The following is a 15,614-nucleotide window of genomic DNA, read 5'->3' on the forward strand; positions in this document are numbered from 1 at the left end:
CTCCCAAATTGAAGAGATGGCTGTGCAAGGAAGTGATGGCTCATGCAAGGGGAAGGTTCTGAAGAGAGATCACTTAAACGCAAAGAAGGTGAGGTAGGTAGGGACACCTAAGCAACAAATAGCTCCAAAGCAGGTAGAAGCATAGTAAAAGACTCCGAAGACTTGAAAGAAATGTTGCCATCATAGATTCCTTTAGAAATAAGGTGAGGGTTAGGCAAAACACACAGTTGCCTTGACTTAGGTTTTTGTTTCTTCTCTGGAATATCTTATGATAACCTCTTGGATCAAAGGAAAACATGGCTTTCAATGAAAAGGAACTGAAATGCTTGCTGAGCCTACTGTGTGCCATGTCAGCTAGAACACCTGTAGCAGAGAAACACTTGCAAATGTTGTGAGGACCTCTTTGGGGACCTTCTTTGCACTTGAAACAAAAAATGTAGATGCTTCTCAGGATAAGGATGATAAGAATAAGGGTGGTCTATAGTTCTCTGCAAACCACAAGCATACTTCATACTGGAAATCAAGCTGGTGTAACTCCTTGTTGTCTCTCTCTGGTGGTAGATGCTGCAAAGAGCAGTCCATGCACTGCTGTTCTTCCCCCAACAAGCTGCCTTGCACTGTGTTATTTTTCCTCTTGGGCAGGACATAAAGGAAAGGATTCTGGTATGACCCAGGGGACTGGGCTTCTTTGTATCACTATAGGAACACAGGTGGCTTGGAATGACAATGATAAGGACTGTCAGTAATGGGGGGAAGAACAGAATGAGTTTCACAATTAGCTATTCACGTGGTCCCATGGAGCACGATACCAAGGCCTAACCATGAGAGATCTTCAGTATTTGAAGTAGTTCTGCAGATGTCTTGATGTAAAGCTAGTGCCACTTCAAGTGAAACATCTGGAGGAAACATTTGTGCCCAATTTAGTAGTTTGTGCAATATAAACAAAATGCCATTATCTCAAAAAGCCGTGCACAGCCTGTGTCCTTCATCATGAGGAGATTGTCCTAGATAGCTCTAGAACATCACTAAAGGGTTCATGAATTAAAAATGACTTGTTTCTACTATTTCTGTTGTACAAGCATTCTTTTCATTTTTAAGACAACCGTGTGACCCTTGTAGTGGCTGCAGCTAGACAGTATTCCTAACTAACTTAAAAAAAAAAATGACAACAAAAAAACCCCCACCAAAATCCCCTACCCTTCAGGATTAATTTCTAAAAGGCTTGTATTCTATGAAAGCAAATTACAGCTACTCAAATGTTCTTTCCCCTCCTGCCCTAAGCAGGCTTGCAACTAGGATTTGAAATGCAGAGACCTCCTTTCCTGTGAACTTCATGTTAATTCAGTACATAGCGGGTTTGATATCCTCCTGGAAGGGAGGTAGTAGTGAATATAATATCTAGTGATTGAAACTGTGGAAGAAAGCACTCTCCTATTCCCACAACTTGAGTGGAGTAATTTCAAGTCTCTGTAAAATGGGAAAGTAGTAGAATAAACTACTGGTTTTCAACGAAAACCAAAACAAACAAACCCTGTACTTAAGTTACCTGCTGGCCACAGCCATTTCCAGAAAGGTCAGATAAACAGCTGAGTTGTTCCCCTTATGCTGACCCTGTAATGAAACAGTCCAGGCAGAAGACCTCTGGGCTTGCCTTTACCATAAGGTAATGCTGCCTTACTAAGTGTTTTAGTCTCAGTGTCTCAGTTCTGAACTTGGTAGAGCAGGGGCATTTAACTACAATACACAAAGTGCAATCCCTGAGGTGTTGGTTATTCTGGTGTGATCCTCCTCCCCTCTTCCTTCCTGACTTCTGAAACACATAAATATTCTCCTGTTGAAACTGATGTATATCACATATGCAATTAAATATTTTTTTTTTTTCAAAAAATGTTGTCATCTTTCTGACAGCCTTCCAGCTCTTAGTCCAGGATGTCATTAAGTGAGACAATTTTACCAGAACCAGCTGTGGTAGGCCTGACATCACCTTGCCCTTTGTTACTGGGCATTGGCAGCACCTGCAGACTTCAGGGATGATGAGGAAGAAACTTCTTTAACATGTGCCAGGCTTGGCAGACTCAGTATGTTGTTGGCTACAGCTGCTAGTTAAACTCCTGGTCCTATGTTCTATAACTTATCCTAATAGAACAAAATTTCTGTCCTGAAGACCTGCAGGCAATTAACATTCCCTCTCTTGAAACCTACTATAGGAATGTAGCCTGATTTCTTGTTGGCTAGTAGTAGGAAACACTAAATTGTCAGAAGGGGCATATATGTAAAACAGGTATTTGAGAAAGGGGGAAGCCAAAGTTGGCTCTGTTCTCCTTCTTCCTGACCAAAGGGAACTATGTGGAGAGGACAGATGGCAGTTCTCAAATGATAACTTAAAAGAACTGCCTGCTGTCCTCCATGACAACCCAGTGTACAACTGATGGTGACTTTTCTGTGGCCTGTACAGGGACGACTGTGTCGCCACTAACCTGGACTCATTGCATCTAACCAGGAGGCGTGGTGAGAGCTGCTGACGAGCCATCAAAAATAACGTCTTTGTTCAGTAACAATTCCCTGTGCTGCTGGAACCATATTCTGAGTAGGAAGGGGTTGGGTGAAGGTTTTTCTATAAAATCTTAACCCTTATATTCAAGGTAATCTAGGTTTGGAGTAAGCCATATTAAATATGATCAGCCTCCCTTGAGAAAGGCACTAAAATAGATTCTTCCCTCTTTCAGATATTTAAGATTAAAAATGATCAGATAAGTGAAAGAAATACAGCTGAATCACCTTTATCTTTTGCAGCTGTATTTCTGAACTTAAATGGGAATGATTTTTTTTTTTCCTTAAGTCTGTGGCTTGGACTCCTCTAGTGAGACTGTCATGAAAGTGTCCCCTTTCATCTTTCTTCCCACACCCTCCCCATGTCACCAGACATTCAGGGATGGATGCTCGTGAGGGGGTTTGAATTTCCATCTGAAGATGTGCTTTTTTGACACTTCTGTAATGCTTATTTCTGCTTCCTCCTGTGCAGGAGGCTGGAGACCACAGAACATGAGAATCAGCTGGTGGCAGACAGCAATGTGAGATGCCAGAACATTGGGACTGTTGCACAGCATAGCATTTTCAGATAATTTTTTGGAAGACTTGTACAGGAGAGGCATTAGGATAGATGATGCTGCCCTTCTGAGGATGTAAAGAGTTCAGGTGACTTGACAAACTTTTTTCTCTGTAAGTTTCTTCTGAAAAGTGCTTAACTGTTAGCACTTTGGCTCTGGTGCATTCTACCTTCCAGCAGTTCTTAAAGGACTGATCAGCTTCATCTAGTCTAAAGCTCCTCCACCACCTGCATAAGGTTTGCTGCTCTGTCTGTAAAAAATGCCTATACAGAAACTGAAGGTGTGTAGTAGAACATTTCTGATATTTCTATAGTAACTTTTTTTTTATTCTGGGGCAAGCAGCATAGCTCTAGACATAAACTCTGTGCTTCTTTGTCACTTATGATATCATAGAGGTGCACCAAACTCCTCTGCAGAAATTCTGTGGAGCTCTGGGTTGAAAACAGCCTGAGGTAGTTCCTGAGTTTAAAATTGAATCTTTAAGACTATCCTTGAACTTCTATCTATTGATCTTTGCTGTTTTCATGTGAGTGTTTCAAATGTCTAAAACCATTCCAGTCCCCCCTCACACACACCCTCCCCCTCAGTTTTAGTGCATCCTGAATTATCTGCTAAAGGTTAGGGCTCATCTGAGCTTTGGCAAATGACGAAATAATGTGCTATTTAAGTGTTAATGTGGGGCTAGTAGCCCATGTGGATTCACTTCATTTCCTCCTGCTTCTTTCCTCCTAGGTTTACTTTCAGTGTGGTGCATCAGCCTGTGTCACAGATGCTATGAAATCCTGCATACCTCACTGACTTCCTAAGAGGTAAAAGCACTCTTTTTTTTTTTTTTTTTTTTTTTTTTGTTGAGGCAGTACAAAAATGGGAGGCACCAGCACTGTTCTCTGTAGTGAAGGAGTGGCTTCAAATGCTTTGTGCCCTGAAATTTAGGGTATCAGTTAACTCAGATTGTGGATGTAGTTAAATCTGTGCATGGATTTCTTAAGCCATACATACACTGCCAAAAGCTGATCGTTATCTATGTGTATGTGTGCTTATACTAGCCTTGCAGGAAGTTTTTCTGAATTTTCTGGAGCCTCTATGATTGAAGACTAGACATGGGGTTGTACTGAATTTTAGGCAGCCACTATATCCTTTGAGAATAAAATCACATTAAAGGCCATTCAGTTTAAAATGTGACATGGCATGGAAAGCCATGGGTATTTGCAAAGGCCCGTATATAAACAGGAGAGGTTAACTAATTGGTGGGTTTAGTTGGTCCTTTTTGAGGATAGGTACTCCTAACCAATTGACTGGAAGAAGAAGGAATGGCTGAGCCGATCTGTGCTCTGCCTTCTATTTCACATCAGGATCCATCTAGGTCCCTCTTAGGGAAACTCTGGCATACCCTATCACTCAACATGGGATCACTTAATGATATCTCCAATTTCTTGTGTTCCTCCTGAAGCTGCAGCAAACTGTGGGGTTTGAAAAGAATTATAGATGGGGGTTAACTTGCGAGTTCCTTATTATAAGTCTGCATGGGCTGTTATTACAAGAGCCCTCCCTCTTGAGCCAAGTGAGTTAAGTAACCAGAAGTCCTTCCATAGTAGAATTCTACCTTAATATCGACTTCAGGGTGGATATTTACAAAGAGTTGACCTTGAGAGATAGCAACCAATACTTTTAACATCAGTGCCATCCTGGGGAGCAGAAGAATGATCCTCTGCCTCCTGTTGCAGTTCTGGCCTTCATTAGAAGGCTTCTGCTACCAGCTTTTGTAGTGGCTTATGTTGGTCTAGAAGTAAGCATTGCTTAGGCATTGCTTTGCTTCTGGATTATCTGAAGCAATGGTTTCAGTTCTGATACTTGCGGTGCCTGGAGTCTTATCTGAATTACCAAAGCTCTGACATTCTTTGAATTGCTCTTGCTACCTTGTATGTGAAGATTTTTTTAAAGTGCTTAGAACATTAGAAATATTTTTAGGGGATGTGATGGTTCTGTAGACAAAGTATGCTCATCTGATCTGTATGAATGTAAAAAAATTCTGGTCTTTTTCTCTTCCTGCCTCTCCTTTACCCAGACTTTTTTGGCCCTGACTCTGTAGCCTCCTTCATCTCTTCCCCCCTTTTTTCAGAACTCCCTCTCTCCTACATCCTTTAAAGTGCATTTTCATTCTACAGAGACTTCTACCCTCATCTGCTCTGACAGTCTAAGATCCTTGCTGGTCTATTAATTTAATATTTATGAATATAAGCTGAAAGGGCTCCAGTCTCTTGCCAACAACCTGTTCCTTGGTCAGGACAAGGGGCAAAGTCTTGCCTGCTGTGATCATTAAGTATTTCTTCTAAGACTTAGTTAAGTCCATAACAAGTCAAGTGTCTGCAGGGCGTGATACCATTTAGTTGTGTCTGGGGAATTTAAGACTCAGTGTGAAGCCTATTTGCACACTTTGAATATTGACCCCTGCTTATAAAATAGGACACAATTTTTATGCAGTGTTTTAGGGAGAATTGAACACTTTCTTCTTCTACTTCACCCTTCCTCCCTCCTGCTTCTTGGGGGAGTATCTCAAAGTGTAGCCTTGAAACAAGAACTGAAAAATGGAAAGGTTCCAGGTACTAACCTGGAACCTGAAGTCAAAGGCAGAATGGGAGGACAGTGTTACACCTGTGTTATTTCCTAATATGTAAGTCATGGTATTTAATAAGTGCAGTTGAGTTTGAACTGTTCCCTGTGCAATTGTAAAGGTATGGAATATACTACATATGCTTACAGAAATGTGATGGAGATGACAGGTCCCAGAACTGCTGAAGGGAAGTTGGAAAATAAGAGATGTCACAGCTCCTGAGTATGAAGCAGGTGGGAAGAAAGGAATAGCTCCTCTTAGAGCAATGATGATGTTTGTTCCTGAAATTCATACTAGATTCTAAGCATTATTGCTGTCTGTTCTTTGGAGGCAGATGAGTTGCACTTTAGTTTGAGTAGGTGACATAAGACGTGTCTGTGTAAGTGCGTAGAAAACCCCTACAATCTTTTGTAGCCCTTTGACCATGTGTTTACTTCAACTTGGAGAAGTCCAGGTACTGTTTCTCCCACAAGGTTAACTTCAGTTTGAAAACAAAGCGACATTAATGTTGAGAAACTGAACCTGTAATAGCAACAAAATGTGTTGCTATTTGTGTGATAACAGTTGAGCATGATTCTGTCTTGTTGCAACTCAAGCCACATGTGAGTAGTTACGGTAACGCTGAATGATCATCCTGTGGCCTAATGGTACTAGTTCCACTGCAGTGCAACCCTTCTCTGTTCCTTCCATGCTGGTTTTAGACTCCAGTACTACTTTAGCTAGTTGACAATGACTGAGAGGTCTTGGGAAGATCAATTTGTGATTCAAAAGGATTTTGATCAAGTGAAGATACTGTCCAAATTGAACCAGATGGAATTCAAGACAAGTGTAGAGATTTTTCTCTCAGGAAGGAGAAATCAAATGTGTGAATACAAATGGGAATGACCCTCTCAGCAGCATTGCTAAGGGAGACCTGTTGGATTAAATGATCTGCAAATGGCAAGAGTCTTATTCCAGCTTCAAAGTAAAAATGAAGGAGGAAAGAAACAGTCCTGAAGGAAGGATTAGAGAAATGCTTGTGTATAGGTAAGGAGGGCAATACTTCTAAGGAGGCTTTAGCTGGAGCATTTTGCTCAGCCTTGGTAACAGCTCTGGAGAAATGGGCTCTAGGAAAAAGGAGCATCGTGACAACAGCCTCTCAGAGGAAGCACTAAAATACCGAGAGGTGGGAATATGAGGGTTCATTTACTTGGGGGTAAGGGAGAAAGTTAAGTAACTTACCCTCTGTGTGAGTGAGGAGAATGAAGTAAGGGCAGACAAGTCACTGTAATAGATGCCTCAAGTAGGCATTAGAATCATCCTCGCATTTTTTAGGTGGTTGGGTAGGGATCTTCAGAAATAACCAAGGTAGGGCTGTCTCTACTTCCTTAAGGAAGGATAGGAGGAGATTTCTGGCCTTACGTTTTCATGAACTGTCAATGATTAATCAGATTATGACTACTTCATTTGACCTCAAGAGAAGATATTCTTAATTTATAAATCAAAACTGCCATTCAAGGAAAAAAAGTAGTGGCTTTGGGACTTTCCTGCACCACCTTATAATCTATTCCTTTCTATTTGCAAGTTGTGTTCACTGGGTAGGGACCATAGAGTTGCCGCGGTGCCAAGACTGTCCTCCAGGGTGCTAGTATTGGAGAATATCCAGAATTTACAGTCTTTGGCCATCTCTTTGCTTGTCTCCAGGATCAATGTAACTCAAACTTACCTGTAGGCCTCCCATTCAGGGTCAGAGTTCATGACACATCTGCTTTCTGAACTCTACCCTGCTATTATTCTGTTTTTTTATCTTGGAAAAGTTGTTAGGAAGTGGATAGTGCAGGCACTAGCTGACAGGCTACAAGCTAGTAAAACACTGACCTGAGAGACAGCTAGCAACTCAGGCTGGGATATGAAAGTAGAAAATCCTGTAAACTACAGTTGTAAATGCACTGCAGATGAAATGGCCTTCCTTGCATTGCTGCAGCAAGGCTAGGGACTTTATCAAAGGTAGCTTACAGGATATGTCAATCTTGTGTACAGCTGCAGTTAAAGAAAAGACAAGCCTTAATAAATCTCTTCACTGAAATATGCTTTCCTTCCCTCTCACCTCTGCAGTCAAGGGCTTGTTTTCAGTTACCGTTCTAAGAGGAGTGGTTATATGTGCAGAAGAATCTCAAGATTATTTTCCTCCCTTTCCTCTTTCCTTTAGTAACTTGCTCAGTCTTTTACCGTGTGCCTTGGCAAAAGCTGTTTTCCCAGAGAAACTGGGCAGTAGCCAAAAGGCCACAGTAGTTCAATGAAAATACTGAGTGGCTGAAGTGTTTGGAGTAATGTTTCAGAAACATCCTGGTTAGAAAGAAAGGCATGGCCAGGCAATAGAGGCTGCTAATATTGCTTTTCCCCACAGTTAATGTGAGCTTTGGCAGCGTAACATAATATCACGTACTGCTCTCTTGTAGCAGATACATACCCTTGTTACAGTGAAGATGGAGATAATGTGGGCAACCTTCTTCCCTGTGAAGAGAGGGAGAGGGTCTTGCTGAGATGACGAAAAAATTCTGCAGAACACAGAGGCAGCAGTCTTTTCCTTTGTAAAATGATTTTTCTGAATGTCCTGGGCAACTTTTATCTGCAGCATCAAATATTGACTGTGGCTTTTCTTGAGGTGACTCCAACTACTGCTTTCAGAAGGGACCTGTGGCCTGGAGGTCCTTCATACGGCAGTCACCAAGAGCGGAACAAGTCACAGGGAGCTTCCTGCCATCCTGAGCAGGGAGTGGAGCAGCTGAACTGGATCACCAACTTGGAGTCCTAGCGTGAAGTACTCTTGTAGTGCATAGTAAGTTTTTTTTTTTTTTTCTGAGTACTTCCATATTCTGTTTTAATACTGTGCTGCTAATTGTAACAGCCATGTACTGTGAAATTTGCTCAAGATGCTCAGTAAAATATCTGCTGTCACTTTCAAACTTGTGCTCTTCCGGAGTGGCTTAAGACTATTGCCCTGCTACCTAGGTGTCCAGAAAACCTAGACTGGAGCTGCCTAAGGGTGGGGTAAAGAAGGATGGTGATAGGGTTACAACTGATAGTAGATTATAGTCTGGGTAGCTTCTGACTAGCATCTACAGCTAATGCTGTGACCATGGGAGACTGTGACAAAAGGTACTTACTGTTTTTCCTTAAATGTATAGTGATAATATACAGCTGCTGATATGACTGCCTGAGGAGATCTTGGCGCTTTCTAATATAGCATTAAGCCTTCTCCATGTACATCTTGCTGCATTCTAATGTGTCTCACAAATGCTTCAGTAGGCAGAGACTACAGTGAAAAAGGTATCATATTCTGTTAATGCTAGTAGCTCAGCAACAACCTGTGAGACGCTTAGGCTGCAGCTGTCATGCTGAACATCTTTCCCATTGCAGGTGTTAACTTTATGCTATGTAGATACCGGGGGAAACGTGCATGTGTATGTTAATAAACTGCCCCCCCATTACATTTGCCTAATGAGGTACCTCAAAACGCTGAGGCTTTTTTACTAATGTGCATAGCTTATTCACCCCCTTCTGGTGCAATGGAGAAATGAAGGTACGAATTTGAGATGGTATCGAGACACTGACAGCTCTGAGCTCTGGGCTTGCATCCTCTGATTCCTCATCTGTGTTAGCCACTAGTCAAGGTACTTTTTCCTTACACTCAGTGTCTTTCTTAGAATTTGATCATCAAATACATTGTGAAATTCCAGAATTTTTGCCAGTGGTAGCCTACTGACAGGCAGTAAATGATCTCTGAGACATAATGGAAAGTGTAGCATAACAGAAATGGAGGAAATCCAGCATTTGACTGATCAGTGAGCATTTTACATCAGCTGCCTTCTACCTACTTTTGTTACCAGATTCCTGCATGTGACCTCATATGCCTTGAAACTCTTAATTATCATTGCTTGTGTAACTTGGGATAGTTACAGACCTAAATCAAATGTTTCCATAGATGGACCTATAAGAACTTTAAATATGGGCTGCTTTCATTTGAAAAGCACTTCGACTCATCAGAAGCCAGAAAGGAATATCTCTGTCCACGTCCAAATACCAAAATTCAAAACAGCCTCACTCCCAAACTCTTGGGGTTCAAGTGAGGCTTTTGATATTGGATTACTTTGAATGGAAAACTTCAAACTGGCTGCTAATCTTTTCCCAGTCAAATGTATCAAATTGTACAGTAACACCTTTTTAAGATGCAAGTGCAATAAGGTGAAAGCCTTATAACTACAACTGATTTAATGAAAACCCTTTAATCCCATTAGTCAGTGAAGCACTATGAGAGATTCTTCTGTCAAACCTGTGCTTCAGACATGCTGTGGCCTCAGGCTATGTTTTGGAATTGAAGTTTTAGCTTCCGAATCCCAACCTGATCGGCAGTTTAAGTGTAGTCATTAGAGTGGCGATTTTGAACCTCTTCCCATTTGTGGGCACCATGGATGTGTTCATTCATGGGGTGGCACAGATCCTGGTGTGGTGAATCGGGCCCCACTGGTAATAAACTTAATTCTCAAAGTCACCTTCGGATTTCTCCCAGGAACAGGTTATACCAGGGCTCCAAGGGTCAAGCTGAAAAGTACTGTTAGACTATAGGCAGAGGTCATATATGGCCTTTCCCATCAGGGTGTTAAAGTTCTGCAACAAAAGGATCCATTCGCTGTGGTGTGGATTGCCTTGATGTTTGTCATCATTTGCCTTTTGATGATTGTCCCCTAGTGCCAGTCTTATCTCTGCAGAAATGCAGCTTCCTGTTTATTTACCTGTCCCTAATCCAGCTGGATGTCCCAACCTTTTAACATATCTCTTCACAGAGAGCAGGTCAGTAAATCTAGCCACAGAACCATATGTGCTAATGTTGTTCTATGTCCATACTGTCTGCTTTGTCCAGGAGCAAGAATTCACACCTCAATTCACCACACACCTATCCAACTACTCATGTGAGGGTGGTATCCCTCATAGTTTGGTATTCACAGACGTGCTGCAGCTAGACCTCTTTGAAGGCAAATACTCTGTGTAGCTCTACAGCTCTGGTGTCATTAAACCAGAAGCAACAGTGTGAAAATGCCTTTGGGACTTGATACATTGCAGATTATTAGTATTAGCAGAGAGTCTCTTGGATTGGGACTGGTTCTGCACTGCTTTCTGCGAAATTCTCAGTCTATCCCTGACAATAATACTTGCCTTGTATGTCCTCACTGTGGACTTCCCTAACTGTTTTTAGGGAACCAGGGGAGATTGGAAAGTGGAAGGCTAATAATGTTAAGTTAGAATGGGAGGAGGTACTATAAAGGTGCACTAAAGTAAACAAAACTGAAAGGGATGGAAGAGGACTAATAGATATGACAGAACTGGTGTGAATGAAGAAGTAATGGGAAGGTCTGGATGTGGAAGGACCAGAATGACCAGGAGAAGGTGGGCTGTAACAGTGGCATGTGGTATTGGCCCCTGGAGTAGCAGGTCATTCAGATGCCAGCCTGCCTACTTCCAGTTTCCCAGGATGTCTAGGTCAAGAGGAAACAAAATGGAAAGCCTTCAAGTTACGAAAAGATGGGGGCAGGAAGGTAAATAGACAAACTAACTCATGTCTTGGTGACTGAATGCTGGTCAGACCACTTCTACTCATGTACCTTAATACTTTGTGAACAGGTAGTAAAGCCATTGTGAGTAAAATCAGTTTGGGGTTTGAAACAGACACTCTCACCTCTGAAGTCTCGTATCATGCCTGTGATGTTGCAACTTTATGTGCTATCCCACCATTTTTAAAGGCTGAGTCAACATTACTCTGCAGATTTATATCCTCAGTGCCATCTCTAGCTAAGCAGCTTCAGTCTGCATCTATCCTTGCAGCAATAGAGCTTTTCCTAATGTTTAAATAAAATGTCTTTTACCGCAATTATATCCTGGAGGTTCTTGCTTGGTCTGCCACAGACATACAGAACATTTAATAATTCAACTTTTCAATTAAGTTTTACACGTCATCTTGCCCCCATCTCTTCTCTTTTGCCGAATGAACCCAACCCTTGATCTTTATTCATAGTTATATTTTGCAGACCTCCAGTCATGCCTCTTCTCCACTGGAATAGTTGTAATTGATTTGTGTCTGTCTTGAGGCAGCACGTCACCAAACTATGCATGGTACTGCAAATAACAATTTGAGAGCACTGAATGTAGTGGGAAAGTTAGTATAAACTCACTAATGAGGAGCCAGATCATTAGAGAAAACGGAAACTAGTGAGATGACATTTAATTGGTAAATACAAGCCATTGTAATTGATTAAAACTGAGTATAGAACTAGGTCTGCAAAAAGTCTGTGATTTTTCCTCTTTTTAAAGAAATATTGGTCTTTTGAGAGAAGCTGATGAAAACTTCAGGGTTTTTTAGTGGAATCATATTCTTTGGTTCTGAGTGAAGTGATTTGTTTTGCTTTTAAAGTTCTGAGAAAATTTACTAGAATTCTAAGTAAAATGTTGTTTCAAAGTTTTCAAGTTCCAGAAATATTCTGTTCCAAATCAGTTCTCTTCAAAAGCAGGAGGAATACGTATATACATGCTTGGATGCATGTAACATGTTTATATAGATATATATAAAGTTTACCTATCCCATCCAAAATGTACATTTACTTTGCACAAAGCAAAAAAGCAGCAGCTGGTGATGCTGAAAGCAGCTATGGGAGCTGCTAAGTAGAGGGTAAATCTAAAGAGTGCTCCAGTTCAGGACTTCATGTGTGAAAGTGTCATGGCACAGAGGTGGGACGAACATCCTCTTTACATAGCTCTAGTGCAACCACTTTTGAAATGCAACATTACAGTCTGGACACCTGACTTCCCAGAATATCTGGCAGGTTGAATGGAATGAAGAGCAAGAACATGATCAAGGGTTGGAGTGACCTTACTTACAAGGAGAGATTTAAACATGTGCAGCTTGGCTAAGTAATGAAGAAAGGATTTGCACTAATTGTCTAGATATTTGGGGAGCTCTAAAGCCTGGAAAGCATGGGCCTGATTAAGGCATCTTAATAACCACCTAAGCTAAAATTTCACAATGGATGGAAGAAAACTGCAGGATGATGAGATGTCTTAACTTGCCAACTGGTCTCCTTGGTGAGACGGAAGGTGTCTTTTGGTGTGGGGCTTTCATAACGTGCCTGGAAGAGCAGCAGTAAATGTGGAAACTCTCCTGCACTGGCCAAGGATTCCAAGTAAGCCACTATTTCTTCTTCCAGATAAACATGCTGCATAATGGCAGAGCATAAGCAGAGCAAGCTGAGTCACTCTTCTGTTACAAAATCTTCAAGGAGAAGCTATGGTTAAAGGGGTGAGTTTTGATGACTTCTTCAACTTGGAATCATTCTAAATTTGATGAGACATCTCATTTTTAGGTTAAACGAAACATTCTGAATTCACAGTTCTCATCAGACGGTTCTGAAATCTGTCTGATGTGTGGTCAGTTTCAGAGAACTCCAGTCACAGAATTATTCAGTCTGGAAGGATATTGTCTAGTTGAACTCCCCTACTGAATGCAAGGTAGAGTGTAGCACGCAGCTCAAGGCTGTGTCCAGATGGGTTTTGAATACCTGCCAGTTTAGAGACTCCACAGTCTTTCTGGGCAACTTGATCCACTGTTTGACCACTGTCACTGTAAAAAAAAGTTTTGGTTTTCTTATGTTTAAGGGAATTTCTTATATTTCAATTTGCACCTGCTGCCTCTTGATCTCTCACTGGATTCCTCTAACTAGAGTCTGACTCTATCTTCTGTACTGCTTGCTATCAGGTATAAAATGGTATTGGACTTCCATGGGTACACCACTAGTGACCAACCTCCAGTCAGGCTTTGTGCCTGATCACAACCCTTTAAGCCCAGCGCTTCAGTTGGATTTCAGCCTGACTTTCTGCTTTTCTAGTCTGTAGTTCATCAGTTTGCCACTGAGAATGTAATGGAAGACAGTTTTGAAAGCCTTGCTAAAGTCAAGATAAACAATATCCATTGCCCTTCCCTCAGTTTCTAAACTAGTAATTTCATTGTAGAAGGCTATCAGGTTGGTCAGGCATGATTTCTACTTCATAAATCCATGCTAACTGCTCCCAATTACTCTCTTTTTATCCTTAATATGTTTGGAAATGGTTCCCCCCCCCCCCCCCCCCCCCCAAAACATTTGTTCCATCACCTTCCCAGGAATCAAGATAAGGCTGATGGGCCTGTAATTGGCCAAATCTCCTTCTTGACCTTCTTAAAGATAGGAGAGGTGTTTGCTGATCTGGAAATTATCAGTGGAAACCAAGTGCATCAATCCACTTCCTTTTTTTTTTTACTTAGTTTGGGAAAATTTGTGTTTTACCTGGAAAAAATGTTAGCACTTTTAAAAGCCATTTCTTGGGCTGGAAGAAACGCTTCCATAGTGAAGCTTGGGCAAGTGTAAGGAAGCCAGAGAGTGGAGTCAGATCCTGCAAGTCGTAGTTGGGAGCAGATAAAACTTGTGCTCAAGCTTGATGCCACTGAACTAAGAGTGTTGCACTTCTTCCCCAAGAAGAGTGCTCCACTACTTCTTCCCTCTCTCACACCAAAAGCAATTATTGAATAACTGGCTGCCACAGTTGTCCCTGTATATCTTCAGGTCACTGCATCAGAGTGACATCGAAGGGCTCCCTCTTTCAAACTGCAGGGCGGGAGGAGACCGCTGGACTGGCCTCTCCTCTCCTTGTTCTTCCTGCTGCTTTTGTTCTCTGCCTTAATTCCCTTTTGAAGGACTGATATTTTATTCAGCAGCCCCTGCTGTGCCGGAGCCCATGACAGAAGTTTCTCAAAAGCATTCCGTCGACAAAATTATAACAGCTGGTCTTTGAAACTCTGGGAGCGCTAGTCAGAGAGGTGAGGGTGGCAGGGAGCGATGCGGAGGGGGAGAAAGAGGGGAGAGGGGGAGCAGGAAATGCACTATTTGTTAGGAATAATGAGGCAAAAATATGACAGAGGTTTTTATTGCAAATAATAGACAGTGAACTTCAAACAACGGTAGAGAGTCATTAAAAAAAACACAGCAACAGAGTTAAATAAATGCCTAATTAGCCAGCGCCAGGAAGGTGGAATTTACTGCTCCAGAGATTCTTAAGGGAGAGTCAATAAATTCACAGCTGTTTCTTTTTTTTCTTCTTTCCCCTCAGGCACAAAAGAAAATGTGAATGAGCCCAGGGCTGTTCTCAAGGTTTTGGCGGGATTTCTCTCCTTGTTGGCATAAACTGCAGATTCTGTCTTGGTGGAGACAGGGCTGCCAGATCCACTCTCCTGAGGGAGCTGTGATGATTTGTGAGTGGCGGGACTGAACACTATGTGTATTTGAGATTAAACCAATGAGTAAGTTTTTCTGGTCCTAGGACAATTCCAAGAAAATATAGGAAAAGCTGTTGCAAGTCCTGTATGCACCTTAGCATGGGTATAAAACCATATGTGTATATGTAGAATATCGGGGTACATTACTCCTGTTCTTCGGTTTTGCGTAGGAGCTTATGAATCCTGCAGGTTTCTCTGTGGTGTGGGTTTGAGCTGTCACAATGTGAGCTCTGACCTGTGTGTGCATGTAGGAGCAGGTTGTTGCATGTGGATGCCCTCACAGGAGGTGGCATGTGGGTCCACTCTGCCATGTGTGGGTGTAGAGGGGGACTGATTTTAAAAGGTAACAAATGATACGTGTCATTATAGCAGCAGCAGAATTCTATAATGGTATATCTACATGAGATACCTCTCCTGTTCCCCTTCCCTCCCCAGTGCCATCCGTACTAGAACTGTGTGAAAATGTTCCTCTCAAACGCTTCCCCTCCTCCCCCCACCCAGGAAAAATGCAAGTTTGTTCTGAACTGATTCCAAACTGTTTCCCTAGGGTGCATTCCTTTCA

This window comes from Numenius arquata, chromosome 1 (assembly GCF_964106895.1).
Source record: "Numenius arquata chromosome 1, bNumArq3.hap1.1, whole genome shotgun sequence".
Taxonomy (NCBI): Eukaryota; Metazoa; Chordata; class Aves; order Charadriiformes; family Scolopacidae; genus Numenius; species Numenius arquata.